The sequence below is a fragment of the Ochotona princeps genome, chromosome 18 (genome assembly GCF_030435755.1).
Source record: "Ochotona princeps isolate mOchPri1 chromosome 18, mOchPri1.hap1, whole genome shotgun sequence".
NCBI classification, from domain to species: domain Eukaryota; kingdom Metazoa; phylum Chordata; class Mammalia; order Lagomorpha; family Ochotonidae; genus Ochotona; species Ochotona princeps.
Genome location: NC_080849.1, coordinates 13127486 through 13144999, shown reverse-complemented (window position 1 = coordinate 13144999; position 17514 = coordinate 13127486). Strand labels below are relative to the sequence as shown.

Genomic DNA, 17514 nt, shown 5'->3' with positions numbered 1-17514 from the left:
TGTTCAGGGAGAGCCCAGGGCAGGACACAGCCGCGAGCCCTGGCGCATAAATCCTTGGTGATAAGGAGAGTACGTGCAAGAGGGGCTGAAGTGTCTGAGATCTGGGCATGAAACCCTGGGTGCTCTCCAAGTACCAGGGGCTTCCTGAAAGACCCGCCAATTTCAGTACTCAGCTCCAGGAGATTCTTGGTCAAAGGTCAAATTTGCTGTCGGAAGCAGAACGCTTCCCAGTCATCATCATTTATAAAATTTATTTCATTTTCCCCCTCTGTCTCTCTTTCTCTGTCTCTCTCACACACATACACACTCAGGAACAAAGTGTAAAATAAATCAAATAGCAACTCGTTTATTTAATCAAGTAGGACACAGTAAGAGCTGTGTGTATCTTTCCAGGAGGATGAGTGACATGGTTGTAGATGAAATGATACTTACAGTGTCAGTGAGCGCAGCTCGTCACACTGAGACGAGAGCTTGCTGGCTAATCATGTTCTTAATGAGCAGAGAGAGGCACCTTTCCCGGGAATGGGCATTGAGTGAGGTAAGGGCATTAGAATTGGCCATCAGCATGGCCAACTGTTTCTCCTTCAGAGAAGGTTTGTAGAAATCCCTTCTCAGGCCTTTCCATCCTGCAAGACTTTCCACGATCTGTGTCAGTTGTTTTATATTTATTTATTTATTTATTAGGTCAGTTTATTTTAAGGTCTTGTTATCATCAGCGTGCCAATCAGTACCAACAGGCATTTCTGGAGACGCTTGCTCACATGGAACTTTCTGCCAGGCACTAGACAGTGTTCTCCACAGGCCCCACTGATACAGCCACTGTGACGCTTAGGATGTGCCAAGGGGTGCTGCCCTCATCACGACAACCACTACACCTGCAAAGTGGACTGACAGCCAGAAGAGGTGGTCCAGGAGGGCTGTGTCTGGGGTGGGATGAGTTTGGTCGCTGGAATCTGTCACCATAGTGTCACTGTCAAGGAATTTTCCCTTGTTCCCACTGTTTCTTATAAAATGAAACGTTACTTCAAAATAGCCTACTGAAGCCTTCCCCTCAGACACATAAGCCCTTAGATTGGCTCCCTGGCCGTGTGAATTCATTCAACAAACATTTTTGAGGATAGATTTATTTGCTTACTACTTATTTGACAGAGCATGCTCTGATATTGTGTAGTGGGTCAAAGTACCAACTGTGATACCAGCATCCCCAAGTGGGGACCACTTTAAGCTCTGGTCACTTTACTTCTTATCCAACAAATACATAAATAAACTAAAAACAGAGAAAGAACACTTCTATCTACCTGTCTACTCTCCAAATGGGTGCAATAGCCAGAGCTAGTGCAGGTGGAAGCCAGGCCTGGAACTCCGTTCAGGGCTCCCATGTGGGCAGCAGGAGCCCCAGTACTTGGGCCAGCATGCATGAGTAGGGAGCTGGGTTAGAAACAGACGCCAAACCTCAAAGCAGCGCTCTGCTATAGAATGCCAATGTTGCAGGAAGTGGCTTACTGTGCTGTGCCATGAGGCTGGCCCCTCATTCAACAAACAGTTCATGGGCATCCATTATATACCACACAGTGTTTTAAGCACCTAGGAAATATTAGTGGACTTAATGAAGACTCCTGGAATTTGAAAATTCTCTCTAAGCAGTAAGCCACGTGGTTGACCCACTGTCGTACAATTCTGTAAATTTGACTTGAACCAATGAGACTGTTTTCTCCAAATAGAGCATTTACAAGCCCAGGACATGTGTGCAGGGGCCTGCAGCACCTACCAGTTCCAAGAGCAGCTCCTGCGTCCTCATTCTGCTCACACAGAGAGGGAAACCACAGACTTGCACCTCTCAGATGAGTCAGACCTTTCTTTCAGGAGCAGACCTCTTGATTAAGTCATTACTTAATGGCTCTCCCACTGCTCGGCTGTGCCCATCACAGATTGCGGTGAGATTCAGGGGCTTTCGCTATGTGGGGAAGCTGCTCTCATCCAGGTGCAAAGAAGGCCGGTTTGGAGCCCTGCAAGGAGCCCACTGTAGTGCCTCGAGTGTGTACTTGGAGGACCAGTCGCCTTTGTCTGTAGCCCAGCTTCACCTGATGCAGCACGAGTGACCCCAGGTGACCCCTTTGGCCTCTCTCACCCTTCCGTCTGCTCCTCTCGGGCTAACCACATAGACATCAGCGCTGTCCTGTCAAGTTCCTGGCCTAGCGCCTGGTGCCCAGAAGGCATGCCCAGATGTTGGTTTCCCTTGTTCGTTGTGAAAACAAAAAAATACACAGTCTAGACAAATAGAAAATAGAGCAGTGCCGGTTAGCAGGGCCATGAGCTGTGTGCTTTGGCAAGACTTTCCCATTCGGTCCATAAAATAGATCGTAAGTAAAGATGCTGTTATCTCTTGTTTGCCAGGGAGGGGCATCGGCTGGCACAGAACACACAGCTGGTTATATGAGGGGCGTCTGATAAGGACAGGGTTATGAATGGTGGCAGAAGAGTTCCAGAAGGCGTAAGAGTCTCTCACTCAAGCCACTAGATGAGAGAAGGTATTTAGGAGGGTGCTCAGAGTTAGCTGGGGAAGCAGCGGATAGGCCATCACACAGCAAGCAAGTTGGCGGGATTATCCAGGCCAGAGCTGATGTTGGAGCAGTGCGTGAGGAGTGGACCTCCCTTCTGGGCTCAAGGACGGGACAGGCATCCCATGGACAGCACAAGTGTGCAGTGACGTCCAGGCTCCGCCAGGTGGGAGTGAAGCCCTCACATCTGTGTGTTGGGGTAGGGCTGCAGACGAGGCATCAGGTGTACGAGGGCACTGTAGAAAGCCTGTGGGAAAACGGAATCAAAATACAAGCTTGGAGCCGGTCTGGTCAAGGTCAAGGCCCTGCCTGTGACACTGACATCCATGTGTCCGTTCTGGTCTTAGCTATTCTGCTTCGGATCCAGCTTTCTGCTGGTATGCCTTGAGTACTAGTGAAAAGGCCCACGTATACGGTCCCCCATGACCCAAGAGCGCAACCTCAAGCGAGTTCCTGGGTTTCGGTTTTGACCTGGCCCAGCTATGGCTGTTGCAGCTATTTGAGCAGTGAGCTAGCAAATGGAAGATTCTTCTGTTGCCACCACCTGATCCCCACCTTGACCAGTACCATAGCCTAGTAGGTTAAACCTCTGTTGGTAGTGCCAGTATCCCATGTGGACACCAGTTAGAGTCCTGGTTGTTCCACTTCTGATCTATCTCCCTGCTAATGGCCTGGGAAAGCAAAAAAGGACAGCCAAGTCCTTGGGCCGCTGCTCCCATGTAGGAGACCCGGAGGAAGCTTTTGGCTCTTGGTTTCAGACCAGCTCAGCACCAACCATTGTGGTGATTTGGGAAGTGAACCAGTGAATGAAAGATATCTCTGTGCAACACTACTTCTCACACTACAACTCTGCCTTTCAAATAATAATAATAAAAAATCTTCCAAAAAGAATATGTTTCTCTGTTGCTCTGAAAGGAAGAGTTATGGAGAGGAGTTATGGAAGAGAGTCTCCCATGTGGGTATATGGGCCCAATGGCTTGGACCATCCTCTGCTGCTTTGCCAGTTGCATTATCAGTGAAAGACTATGAAAAACTATGCATAAAAAACTGCACATTTTTGAAATACTATTTTTCACCAAAAAAATTTGCACTTTAAATTCCATTTCCCCACATATTTTAAAAAGTTCTTTCACCTGGAGAAGGGAGGGGGCCTTTAGAGTATGGAAGCCATGGTTCCAAGCAGAGAGGGCGGCAGGAAGGACCAGACTGTGGCCTTGTGTCTAGACAGGCTTCGTGGTGCTGAAATAGCAGGAATCCACATCCTCCTACTGGGCACTCCAGTGCCTTCCACTGAGAAAGTGTGACATGGAGGCGTTGGCTCCATTAGCCCAGGTTAGGTCCTGAGGGGTGAATTTGCAGCAGAGAGCTAAGTACCGGGTCAGTGGAATCTAGGGGTGGAGCCCCATCCCCAGGGCCCGCAACAAATGGCAGAGCCAGAATTCAAGCCAATTCTGGCTGGCAGCAAAGCCCTTGCCAATCCACAAAGAGCTGGGAACTGCCTTTAATCCAAGCCCAAAACTGCTAGGCTTGGAGACACTGTGCGTTGGGGCTGCAAGGTGCCTCTGAAACGCAGTGTGATCACCTGTTGCTGGCAGGGATTGTGTGCTACTCACGTGGAAGAGCCCAGAAAGGAAAGGGGCCCACATTATTTTTTTTAAAAAAAATAAATAGATATAGCAAAGAAGACCAGCAAGGGAAATGGTACAGCAAATTGAGTAACAGCTACAAACTCCTTTTTGAGAGCAGCATTAAGCTTGAAAGCTCACACTCGCTTAGCATAGCAGTTTCCAACCAAATTCCTTCTCTGTGCCTCTAGTCACACACTGTTGTTTGCATGGGTTGGCTTTTCCAAAAGCCACACCTCCTAAGTGTGCATGTCATGGAGTGAGGGGAGAGGCACTCTGTCTCTTTGTCCAGGCTCCGCTGTCATCATGAGGGACAGTGTCTTGGATGCCACCAAATCACAGGCTAATAATTCCAATCCCTCACAATGGAAGGTAGTGTGAAATAAGATCTGCCCTCCAGGAGTTTATCAGTCCAGCTGAAGAGACAAAATGTACATGGGAAAGATAAATAAGAATTCGTGACAAGTTGAGCCGATGGCCAGATAGATGGAACTTGACCAAGAGCACTTGAGCGGAATAGAGAGTGAAAAGATCAGTTCTGAGTCATCTTCTTCCTCTACCAACACCACTCTCCTAATGATAAGATGGTGTGCCAATTATCAGATACTTGGTGAATACTTGCCTTGTATCTCTGGGACCCATGATGGGAGGCTGATGGCACACACCGTTGGCTGACTAACAGCAGCATTCTAAGGAGGCTGCACAGTCACACACTCTGCCAGCCTCCTGCAGAATTGGGTGAGGACAAAGGGGTTGGTGAGATGTGCCAGCAACTCACTGAGGGCTTCGGAGAAACTTTGCTTTCCTTACATAAACTATTGTTGCTGTAATGAAATGGCCAGGCTGCTACTGGAACATGGCAGCAGCATCTGTTTGGTTTTCATTCTTGTTGCATTAAACATGTAGGTCATGGGAAGGCACAGCAAACATGCTACCTCATGTAGCATGTCTTCCTGACATAAAGCCACATATGTCATCATGAGAACCCCACCCTCAGGACCTCATCTAAACCCAGTTATCCCCTAGTTCCCCCCGACACACACACACACACACACACACACACACACACACACACACAATGGTTATTTGATTTGGAGGATTAAGGTTCTAGCACGTGTGCTTCTGGGCCATACTTAAACCATAGCAGGTGCAGCCTGGTGGGAGGGAACCTTGTCTGCTCCCTTCTTCCTTTCATCACAATGAGACGCTGGTGCTGCAGCTATTAACTTCCAGTCCTTGTATAAAGACTACATGAGCTACAGTCCCTGCAGAATGAGAAGGGGCAGTCCCCTTGAAAGTATACAAGATGCTTGCTTCTGCCCAGGAGTTGCCTTTAGAAAGACAAAATGCCAATCTTACGATAGAGTTTGTAGTTTTATCATGAGAATAGGAAAATGTTACCTATCCCATTTTTGTTGTTGTTGTTTTATCATGGGTGGTTAGACAGGATTAAAAATCCAGCCCTCTTGTGGGTTTTGTCCCCACCCTTTGATTGACTGTTCCCCAAATTGTGTTTGAGAGACCCCACTTCGACCAGGTGCTTGGGTCTTCCTCTCTAGGAATCCCGTTCCTGGTTGCCGTAGCAGGAGGGTTCCGACTTGAATAACTTGCTTTGCTCACTGCCTTGTCCACTGGAAACTCTTGATCTACCTGAGATAAGAACGGAAGCTGTCTTCTTGGTCACCATTTCCCTATAGCACTGGGGCAGCCAGCACAAAAAGGAAAGGTGGGGCAGGAGGAGAGGAGGAAGCTGGGAGCTGGCCGGCAGCCCTGAGCCAGTGAGACCTTTTGCCTCCACACTTTTCCTGAACCACAGAGCTCTTCCAACTTTCACTGCTATTCCCAGGCCATTTTGTTAACAGGAGCTAATAGCACCCTACAGGATACAAGAGAAAAAACACATTGCAAAGAATTGGAGGAGCAGGTCTGAGTGGTCACCCTCCAGAGGGCACTGGGCAGTTTCTGGTAAGGATTAGACTGAAGGACAGAGCCACGAAGGGCAAGGGGTGTGGCTCTGGGAAAGGGCTCAAGGGGCTGGTGGAGATGCCAAGGGATCAAAAGGGCCTGAGGCAAGGTGAACTTGAAGTAGGGGTGGTGTGAAGGGGGTGGGGAAATTCGAGAACTTGGGGCACCAAAGGAGAGGAGCCCTGGCTCTAAGGCCAAAGGTGAGAACAGGAGACAGGGAGACCCAGGCAACTTGGTCCATCATTTCAGCTGGGCAACATTCCCATTGCAAAGGCATCCTACCACGGGGTAGTTCTCTTTCTCCAACTCCTTTTTTTTTTTCCCTGATGTTCTTTTAATGTTTTTTCCTTCCTTCTCTGAACTGGCCATGAGTAGTAGCGTGTCCTTCCAGGGCTGTCTACACATTATCAATTTTTCCCTGTGGTTCCAGGAATGTTTAGAGGAGATCTTCCCCACTCCCCATCCATCTTGGGTGGCTGTAGTCATGCCCACAGATAACCTTTCCCAAATATCTGCTGAGACCATCACAGCAGGCATCACTAGGTCATTCATCATCCAATAGATCCAATCCATACCACCTGGGGCCGTGGGACTGAAAATAGACAACCAGGACCCAGCCAGCAAAAGCTTAAAGGCAAACCTGAGTATTTCAGGAACTTGAGTTTATTTTTAGGAGTTGTCTGGTTGCCCAGAAAAAGTTTCACTTAAAGGCTGTGAAAGTGAACAGAACACATAGTAACACAGAGGACTATTCCTCACTTACTATTCGGACGAAATTCCCCATCCTGAAACCCAGTCCTAACACACTTCCCACTTTGGAGCCAGAAATCATTAGCCACCCAGCGTCCCAACCTGATTTTGATTTCTTGGGAAAGATCTAGCTCTGCTGAAACACCAACTTGATCTTGGGTTGCAAGCAGACTGGCTTCCTAGGACTTCTATCCCATTAAGCTCAGGGGCTTGATGTATTCAGTGAGGGCTATGCCTGGTTGTGCGGTGGGAGTGTAGGACTCCAGAGTGGAAGCATGCTTGGTGCATCTCAAGGGTGTGAAGTAAGTAGCAGTAGTACCAATATCAGTACTCTTCATCAGGCCCAGCATAGCCCTTAGCACATGTTGGTTCAGATGGACCAACACACTAACCCTTCATTGTGTCCCTACATCTGACACTTGGCCACAAAATGAGAGAGACACACTTATTAATATAAAGCACACTAGGAGACTGCTGGACCCACAGATTCTCCTGCCTTCTGCTCAGCAGTTCTGAATGGTCTTTGAAGTGCTGCTCTGGTCATTGTGGCTTGGTGAGCGCAGGACATGGCTGAGGAGGTGGGAGGAACCTGGAGAAGAGCAGTGAAGAGGGAATGGCCCGTGGGTCTGGGCCTACCCTACCTGCACAGTGGCTTCCGGGAAGCAAGGAGCCTGAATCTGTTTTTGCCATGGGCAAATCAGAAGATTGGAGGACAACTCTCATCTCTGGTTTCCCACTGATGCATAGGTATTCAGTGGATGACCTGCCACTGGGACAACAACAGGAACGTGGACTTGGGGCTTAACCCTCGCAATTCACTTGGTGTTCCTCTAGCGCCTTGAGGTCTGATGGTCCCTGTTGATGATGGGAGTTGTCAGGGGGAAAGTACACAACATGTCACCATATGCAGACTGATGAGGAAGGATCCCTGGGGACCACAGAGAACGGCAGGGAGGAGACAGGGCCTGGAAGGCCCCACAGTGTTGTTCTGGCATCTTCTCCCTCCTCCCTTTTCCTCTCCCTCCTCTGAATTGTCCATCTTTCCCTTCTGATCCCAGCTCACCGGTGTCACACAGGCATGAGGCCAACCTTGTGGAGTCCTGGAGGCTCATAGACTGAGTCCATGTCAATGGGCAGTGTCATGGCCACACAACAGACCAGTGGTCACAGGCCCCCAGGGTCATCGCTAACACTTCGCAAGGGACAGATCTATTAGAAGAGTGAGAACAATTAAGGCTTCTATCCCAGAAAAATCTCACTTTGTTTACACAGTGTTGCTGTTATTTTGGGGGGAGTTCCAGGCCCTCTTGGGCCCCCGGGTTCCCTCCTCAGGGCCCACAGAACCTCAGAACGAATCCCTGTGGGAGGCCGTAAAGTGGAGCGAGTGAGTGGTGTGTGTTGTTTTCGTCCCACAGCCTGAAACTTCACTGCAGATTTCAGACTGGATAATAAGAGGAAAAATTAAATCGTAGGTTCTAGGAGAGGACTTTCAAGTCAATATCACTCTTTACAGTTTCTAGAATTTGTGAGCAAAATCAAAACCAAGGTAGTAGCAATTACCGTACTGCACCTACAACAGTATGCTGCACAGAGCAAGTTCTTGTAAGGTTTAGAAACAGGAAATACTTGTCACGGTTACATACTAGTACTTTGCCTACTCAGCGTGGGCTTCAAAGCACATCGCAAGGGTGGTGTGTGGCACTCGGAAAATCTGAATATAAACATAAATAGTAGTCAGGGCGCCTACTTGTCACGTGCCTTCACCCAAGAATGAGGAGATCGCACAAGTCTGGGCTTGGTAGCCCCCTCATGTCCCATGCGTGTCCTCTCCCAAGTCAGATGCAAGTTCTGTCCTCAGGCTGGCTTCTTGATCACACTCCCTTAGACAGTGAAAACAACGGAGGCATGGGGTGCCGAGTACCATAACTAGGGCATAACAGCTGCCTGATTTGATTTAGAGACAGTGCCTTTTGGCAGGAGAAACAAAATTCCCCCCAAAAGCTGAGATCACGGGAGGAAGACAGGGTCAGTTTTGTTGTCATTGGTGGGTGCTCAAAGAAGTGGGTGTCCATCTAGCTGGTAATGAGCCTGGCTTCTCTTCTCTCCATGGGCCTGTGATTTCCCACTCGTGTCATGGCTGAAAGCTCCAGGCTGTGGCTCCTGGGCAGCTCCTCCCGTCATCACCACTGATTTGGTGGCTGATTGGCCCTGGCCTTCCTGAAACCTAAGCCAAAGCCTGTGGAGAGAAACATTTTTGTTTTGAACCATGAGCAACTGACATTTCAAATAGGGACTGCCCTGAAGACAACATAACTATCCCAACCGTGGCTGGGTAGTACGCATGGGTGTGGTGCCCGTTGGGCACAGAGTCATCAAACTGTGATATGTGACTGCAGGGCAAAGTTTGAAGTACCTCATGGTAAAGATGAGGCACCTCAAAGGTAAAACAGGAGGGTGAGGTGCGGAAGACCCTGGTGCAAGAGACCACAGTTACTGCACCAATGCAGGTATACGGTTCACAGAGATGCTCTGGGTAGCTGAGGCTGGTGGGGAAAGTCTCAAGAACTAAGGGAGAAGGATGGCTGTGTGTCCATGCTTGGATGTGAGCTAAAGAGGCCAAACGTGCACTGCATTTGTATTGGGTGGTTTGAAAATGTACACACATCACACCTCAGCTGTGAGTGTCCCTGCAATTCCTCTATATTGTCTCTGCCATTGGTCTCCTTTTCCCGATAATGGCTCCGTCTCCCCCATCACAGACAGGCACTTGGGGATGGATAGAGCCTGAGGAAACGTTCTCTCTGATTAATCCTGCTTCCACTTTAGGGAATGTCCACACCTCAGCACTGCTGCCCCTGCACCTGATGTTCCTGAAGGTGTCATCCACACTGGTAGAGGAGGCACCATCCCCGTCTCCCCAGTCCCAACCCCAACCTCAAAAGGGAAGAAGCCAAAGGTCTCCTGTCTTAGGGATTTGCAGTGTCTCCCAGCAGGGAGGGTGGCTACTGGCCCAGCTCTCATACTTTTTGTTTTTTGACTCTGCAGGTGTAGAATTGATGCAATAACAAAGGTGATTCAAAGCGCCTCCTTCCTCTCCCAAAGCTCAACTTGAGGGATCAGTGTCTTGCTGAGCCAAAACCAAAACCCAGTTCCTGGGCTATGGGGTATGAAGGTCCTGGTGGCAAAAATGGGAAGACATTGTTTCTATGGCTGCCCTTGGCGCATCCTTGATTGGCACCCACGCATTGGGTGACTTAGCACACAAAGCACTTGTCTTCTCAGTTATGGAGCTCAAGGAGTCTAAAATCCAGGTGGTCCCAGTGCCACACTCCCTTGAAAAGGGCTTTGGAAAGGTATCTCAATAGCCTCTTCCAGCTCTGGGAGCTCCCTTCCACCCCGACTAGACCTTGACTTGAAGCTGCTTCACTCTAAAGTCTGCATCTGTCCTCTGTGGCTGCCTTCCCTCTGTATGTATCTTCTCAGAAAGACAGCAGTGGCTGTATTTGAGATCCATGCCGATCCACTAAGACCTCCTCCCAACATCTCAACCAAGAGCTCTTTTTAAAAATAAAGACAGATTCTGAGGTTCCAGGTGGACTTAGACTTTGGGAAGGAATAAGCCCTGTTGAACCCACACAGCAACTCCCTCTTTCCCCAGCAAACACCACTGTCCTTGCTCCTCATGGTCTTGGCACTGAATTGGTGGTGTAGACTTAGGATAGAAAGATCTAGAAGGATCTTCCAGCAGTAGAGTAACTCCAGGGAAGCTGAGTCTAAGCTAGCAGTTGTAGTGAACAAAGCTTATCCAGAGTGTGGAATTTAGGGCAGCCAAGAGTCTATCTCTTGGAGCCTGCCATCATCTCTGGGGAAAGATCCTAACTATGAGGGCTCCCCATGTACCGATGGAGAGTGCAGGCATGGTGCCTGTGGAGGCCCTGCACTTGCTGTCAGCTGCAGGCCCTGAACCAGAGATCGAGGAGGTGAAAGCCAAGTGATTTCAGGCTGCTTGTCTTCCTGCCCAACCTCATCAGCTTGATGGTAAGCATGAAGGCACTTGTTTTTAAGCCATTACTTAAAAAAAAAAAAAAAAAGCCCCAAATCTGTACGTAGTATCAAAATACCTGTGCTGACTCAGAAAGATAATTTGTCATACCTCAGCAGAAAGGGGAACTTACAGAATGTGCAACCTTGCCTCCCACCCCCCCTCTCACCCCCACCCTGGGCTCTGCCGCCTTGGTGCTGGCAGTCCATCACAGGAGGCAGGGCAGAGGGAGTTTTCAGGTTGCTCTCTCTTCACGCAGTCTGGTTCAACTCAGCACACGTTGACAGACAGGGTGTTTTTCCTGCACATTCAGAGGATGAATCAGACCCAGCTCATAGAATAACATCCCAGCTGGGAAGAGAAATGACTACAGCATACAGTAAACATCATAGCATATTGTGTGATGGAAGAAACCCATTCCACTTCAGGGAAGAGGTGGAGGGACCCGTGCCATCAGGGAAAGTTACAAAATTAATTCATTTGCTGCATATGCATTTACACCCACTCATTCCTTCATTTCCTTTACTCAACAAATACTTGCATTCCAGGCCTGGTCCTGGATTCTGGGCAAGAACTTCACCAAAGTGTTCATCTACTGCAAACCAGCATTCACCTCGGTGGTCAAGACTTAGGGCCAGCAGATGTTCAGCAAGGAGAGGTTATTAGTGGGCCAGAAGAAAATCTCTTGCTATGTCCAGATAAAAGCATGGATCCTGAACAACCAAGAGTGTGAAAGGACAAAAGATATATCCATGAAAGATACATCCAAGTCCTCTGGTACTCCTGAATGAGACCCTATTTGGATATAGGGCCTTGCAGACACAATCCCACTAGAATGGGGCCATTCTGGGCCCATTAGGGTAAGCTCTAATCCTGTAACTAGTGTCTTTGCCAGAAGATCCAGAAGAGAGACAGTCAATGGGAGGCCATGTAATGATGGAGGTGGAACATGGAGTGATGTGGCTACAAGCCAAGGAAAGCTGAAGATTGCCAGCCACGGGCAAAAGCCTAGGGGAGGTGTGGAAGGGGTTCTTCCTAGGAAACACTGACCCTGGCCACACTTTGATTTCAGATTTCCATTCCCCATACTGTCAGAGAGCACGTGTCTGTTGTTTGGAGGCACTCATTTGAAGGTCATTGTTAGAGCATCCCTGGGAAAGGAATACTGAAGGTTAGATACCCATCCAGGGTCCAAGGGACTAGGCTTGACAGGAACTGGCTAGACATGGGGCTGCAAGCTCAGAATGCGTCATAATCAGCTGTCATCTCCTGGTCCAGGGAGTCTCACCTGGGGACAGAAGCTGTTTGGGCTGCAAGTGACCTGAGTGATTAGTCCACCTGTGTGCTGTCAGCTGCAGAGGGCAAACTGCATACCTCAGTCATTAGCACTATGATCCTCCAGTCATCTCAGCACCATACACTCCAATCCTTGCTTGGCCTCTTGTGGAACTGACCCAGGTAAAGGGAAGGCACATTGCTCTCTCCTTTCCATTACTTATGTTTGGCTGAACAGAAGCAACTCATGAAGGAGTTGAGTGCATTTGGGACAAGGAAACTTATCACAAGCCAGGAACACTTCGCAAGGCTTGGAACACCAAGCAGCAGAACAAATCCCTATGCTATCTATCCTTCCTGCCTCCCTGTGGCCATAAACAAAGCATCCCTGGACTCAATGCTATCTTTACTGAGGTCACACAGAAACTCCCTTCCCTTCCAGGAATGTTTGAAATGCCGAGTCTGCACAGAAGATCAGCTCCCACCATCATGACACTGCAGTGAGGAGCTGCCATCTCCCCCATTCCCCACGTCTAAGATACATAAAAGCCCCGTGTTGCACACCCTGGGTGGCCACTTCCCTCACAGGATCACTCTGCCATGTGAAAAGTGGTCCTGGGCTGTCTCCCACTGGAGAACAATCCATCAGACTCTCTTTCAGACTCTCTCTGTTTTCTGTCTTCCCCACAGCCACCTTTCTTGCGGGAATAAGATCTCCTGTGTGACTGGCTGCATCTGGCGTTTTAGGTTTGTGGTGGTAATTCCTAACAACCTGTCTTTGACGGATGTCACTCTAGAGCAGCTTGCTCCGTCCCCAAGCAGATGGAGAGGGATCTTCCTCACTGCCTCCACGAGAGATGGGAAGAGAAAAGAAAGAAGCAGCCTGCATTCTAGATTAAGTGTCCGAATCCTTCAGCTCCCAGAGACTTGACAGGGTCTTCAGGGGACTTACTTAGAGGTCACTTACTCCATCTCTAAGGTCACATGCCTCCTTACCCCTGACCTGGTTTTTTCTGTCTCTGTGTCACCTGATACCAGTGCAGGTGTCTTTACAAACTGTGTGACTCCCTCCAAGGTTAGTTTCCTGAGGCCTGGGGCCTGGCCTCGCTCATGGCTGTATCCCTGGCATCTCCAAAGGGATCTAGCACTTAGTAGGTGTGCAGTAAATATTTGCTGGAAAGAAGTATTTGGGGGGCCAAGGCACAGTAGGCTAAGCTTCTGTTGGTGGCACCAGCAAGTCACATGGGTGCTGGTTCGAGCCCCAGGTGCTCTATTTCTGATCCAGCTCCTTGCTTATGGCCTAGGAAAGCACTGAAGAATGACCCAAGTCCTTGGGCCTCTGCACTCATGTGGGAGACCTTGAAGAAGCTTGTGGCTCCTAGCTTTGGATTGGCTCAGCCCCAGCTGCTGTGGCCATTTGGGGGAGTGAACCAGTGGGTGGAAAATCTCTTTTTCTGTCTCTCTGCAATTCTACCTTTTGAACAAAAATAAATCTTTTTTAAAAATGGGAAGGAGTGTTTTGACCGTAGACTGGAAGGTGCTCAACCTCCCTGGCTCAGAGAAAAATCACTTACCTTGAGATGGAAGCAAGGAGACAGGGAGCTGGGGAGGGGTACTCTGCTCACCACTTTCAGGATAGGAGGGACAGGAGATAGAGCGGGCCTTGCTGTGTGGCACCCTGCAGCATAGGTGACCCCTAGGGCAGCAGAGAAAGGGCAGGGAGTCGGGACACTTGTCACCTCCAGCAGCGACCTCAGAGGGCTGACAGAATAAGGAAACTCAGAGGCTCTTGTCACACCATGCAGGATGGGGGATACTGACATTCAAAAGACTCGGGTGACATGTCCTGTGATCTGTAAATGTGTGGCTCTAAGTGGCACCAGGGAGAGGGCAGTGACAGCTTGTATGCACACCTGTACGCTGGCTGCACTCCAGCAGCGAGACTGTTGTTTGCTACTACCTTGTATGTGTGGCTGCTCTCCAGCAATGACATACAGGTGCCATGTGAAGCAAAGGAAGAATGTTGGTCCAGTGTTTTTTCTGGGGACTGGGTGCAGGCGTCCCAAGGCACACTGGAAAGATCAGAAAGATGTTATTTGGCATTTGACTTGAGTTTTCCTTACTCCCTAGGCCAGTGACGAGCCCTGCCAAGCCCTGCTTCTCACCTTCCTATCATTACCACCTGTGCATGCCATGTTCCAGCTATCCTGCACCTTATCTTCCTGTAACATGACAGCACTTCAGAAATTTCATGGAAAAAAAAAGAATAAGCATTTTGCTGCAAAACAAATCTTGAAATCCATTTATGTAAGAAGCTTTTAAAAAGTTTGTGGGTGGGGCAGGCATTTGGTATAGTAGTTGAGATGCCTTCACCTTGTATCTGGGAACCTGGGTTCAAGTCCCAGCTCTGCTTCCAAGGCAGCTTCCTGCTAAGGTGCACTCTGATAGGCTGCAGGTACTTGAGTCCTTGCCACCCACCTTGGTGACTCAGATTCAGTTCTTAGCCCCTGGCTTTGGCCTAACCTGGTCCTGGCTGTTGAAGACATCTAGAGAATGAACCAGTGGATGGGCGATCACTATTTGCCTGTTTCTGTCACTGACTTTTAAAAGAAAGTTCATGAAAAAATATGTGTTATGAAAAACCTATGCATGGAGTTCAGAACATTTTGCAGAAACATAAATATCACTTAATTTCATTTTTCCTCAAAATTTTTGAAATGCCCTTATATGTCCCACTGAGTTAAGACTCTAATATGGGCACTCTTAACTATGGCTGATCATACTGCACACTTAACTGACCAGTGAAAGCTGGTCAGGCCCAAGCTGCTTTCTGTTAATCCTTCTTAGTGATTATGTTGACTTGCAAGGTGCCTATGGAGGTAATTAACCTGAATTCTGTTACAATTTACATTAAATTGACAATTTCATGAGCACAGCCATTAGGCTAGTTTTACAAAATAGTATAAAGCTCCAGGTCATATCTGGATCCCCATAGTGCCTAAGCCCAGTGACTTTTAAAGTCATTTCTTTGTCCATGCAGGATCTCATGGGGGATCAAAGGTAGGCACCATGCAATGCCACTCACACCACACTTCTGGCAGCACTCACAGCTGGCTTTGAGTAGCACCATTCTAACCAGTATTTTCTACCCACTGAATGATTACTCTAGGGTCTACCTGCCTGGGAAAAGTCTTCATAAACCATGGGTAAATGGAGCTCTTAGCCCCTGGCAGGAAGGTGAGGGCTAGATTGTTCTGGAGACTGGGCCCCCAAGCATCCCCACTGTCTCACCGTGATGTTGACTGCTCAGTGTGGAAGGCAGTCATACCTAGCCCAGAGCCCTTGTCCTATTGGGATGGGGTTCTAATGATGAAGACTGTGGGCTCATTTATAAAAATAACTCATTAGTTCATTTGAATAGGTAGCCCATTTATGCATGATACAAAATTCCTGAGCTATATAGCAAAAGTGACAGTCGCCAAGCCTGCCACTCAGTGACTCAGTCCCCATCCCCAGAGGCAACCACAGTGATCTGTGAGTTTATTTTGGTCCCAAAGAGAGCTCAAGGAACTCAGACCTAAAATGGAAGCAGAGAAGCAAGTCCACATCATGGCTATAGATGAGGGTCTGGCGTCAGGCAGGCTCTGTCCAAAGCAAGGCTTCTCCACTTCCCAGGATAAGAATAGGATTAATCTCCCAGGGTGGTTAAGATAAAGCAATGAGTAGAGGGGCTTAGCATAGCCCCTGGCAACTACTTCCACTGAAGCTATGTCAGACAAGATTGCCTCTTGGGCGACTGAGGTGGAGGTTGGGGGGGCAGGGAGAAGCCATAATCCCTTGTTACTCAAAGTGCAGTCACCAGAAATCCCTGAGAACTGATGGGAAGCGTAGACTTGCAACACTCCTGTCCAGACCCACAGAATTGGAGAAGCCGAAACTACCCTTTGATAAGCTCACCAGGAAGAGAAACACAGACCTGCCTGATCCTGGTCTGCAAGGCCTGGGTCCCAGCATCCCTGCCCTCTGGTCACCTGCCCACAGCAGCCCTCTGCCTCTGCTTGCTGAAAGCTCTGGACAGAATCTTGTCCTACTCTTCCACATCTGATCTTTAGACCTAAGACCTGTGACCTCAGAGATGCCTGGAATGTGTCCTCTTTTGTCCTGTAGGCTGACAGTAACCTGATAGATGGCCTTTGGGCAGGGAGTCATGTTGTTTTTAAAGTGACACAAGAGATGCAGTGTGGCCTGTCCAACAAGTGGCAGAGCTGCCAGGATGCCAACTGGGACACCTAAGCCCTAGACTGGGGGGCTGGCAGTGGCAGAGCCATTCAGGAGAAATTAGTTTGCAAGGTTTGGGACCTAAGAGGCTGGGGGACTCCTGGCTTTAGGAGCTGTTTGCTGGTTTTTGTTTGTTTGTTGTATTTGATAGTGCCTAACATGGCTAGGCATGTCAAATTCCATACGTGCTGATGGACGTGTGGCATCACGCACAGCCCTGAGCTCAGCAGGACCTCACCAGATGATGATGAGCCAGCCAAGGCCCACTCACACACACAAGGAGGAGGAGACCATGTCTGTGGAGGCAGGTCAGTGGGAGGGAACTCTAATCAGTGTCACCATGAGGCTAAGAATGCTCTAAAAAAAGTCTCCTTACAAGAAAGAGAAAGAGGACTCCAGTTTGTCGCTGGATCTGCTAGAGAGGAAAAAAACCAAGGCTGTGGCCTGCAGCGGTTTGGTTTTTAAAACCACAATTACAACAGAAATAACTTCAAGCTAGGCGGTCCAATCCGGAGCCTCTGGCCAGATGTGGTTAGCAAGCACCTGACACGTGCCACGTGTGGCAAAGGAAGTGAAGTATAATTTTATTTCATTTTCACTAATAGGTGTATAAAATTTTAAAAAACCTGTTCTGTGTGATTTGGTTAGGAAAATTTTAAGTTTTGGAAATATTGGGGTGGGTGAATCTATTCTTTAACCATTTACTTCATCAACTGTAAATACAGAACAAAGTGTCCCCCATGAAGAGTTAGCATTGGAATTGAGATATGTCATGAATTTAAAATATGATCCAGACATTCAAGACTTGATAGCAAAATAAATTGTAAAATATCTCACTCATAATTTTTAGATGGAAACCATATTTTGGTGGTGTTGAGTTAACCAAATATATTACTAAAGTCTGTTTCCCCCATGCCTGTACTTTTGAAAAACGTAGCTTCCAAACACAGCAAAAGTTCTCCTGTGTGGCCCAGCCTCTGGTAGGAGAATGGGTAATGCAGTTGCTTTCAAGCCAGCATGG

The 17514-nt window shown here is 48.5% G+C and overlaps 1 protein-coding gene across 1 annotated transcript in view; it reads right to left on the bottom strand.

The window, feature by feature from the left end:
• The window catches only part of ALPK2 (alpha kinase 2), a 97321-nt gene that overhangs the window by 32410 nt on the left and 47397 nt on the right, over positions 1 to 17514 (bottom strand). The gene's annotated exons all lie outside the window — the stretch shown is intronic.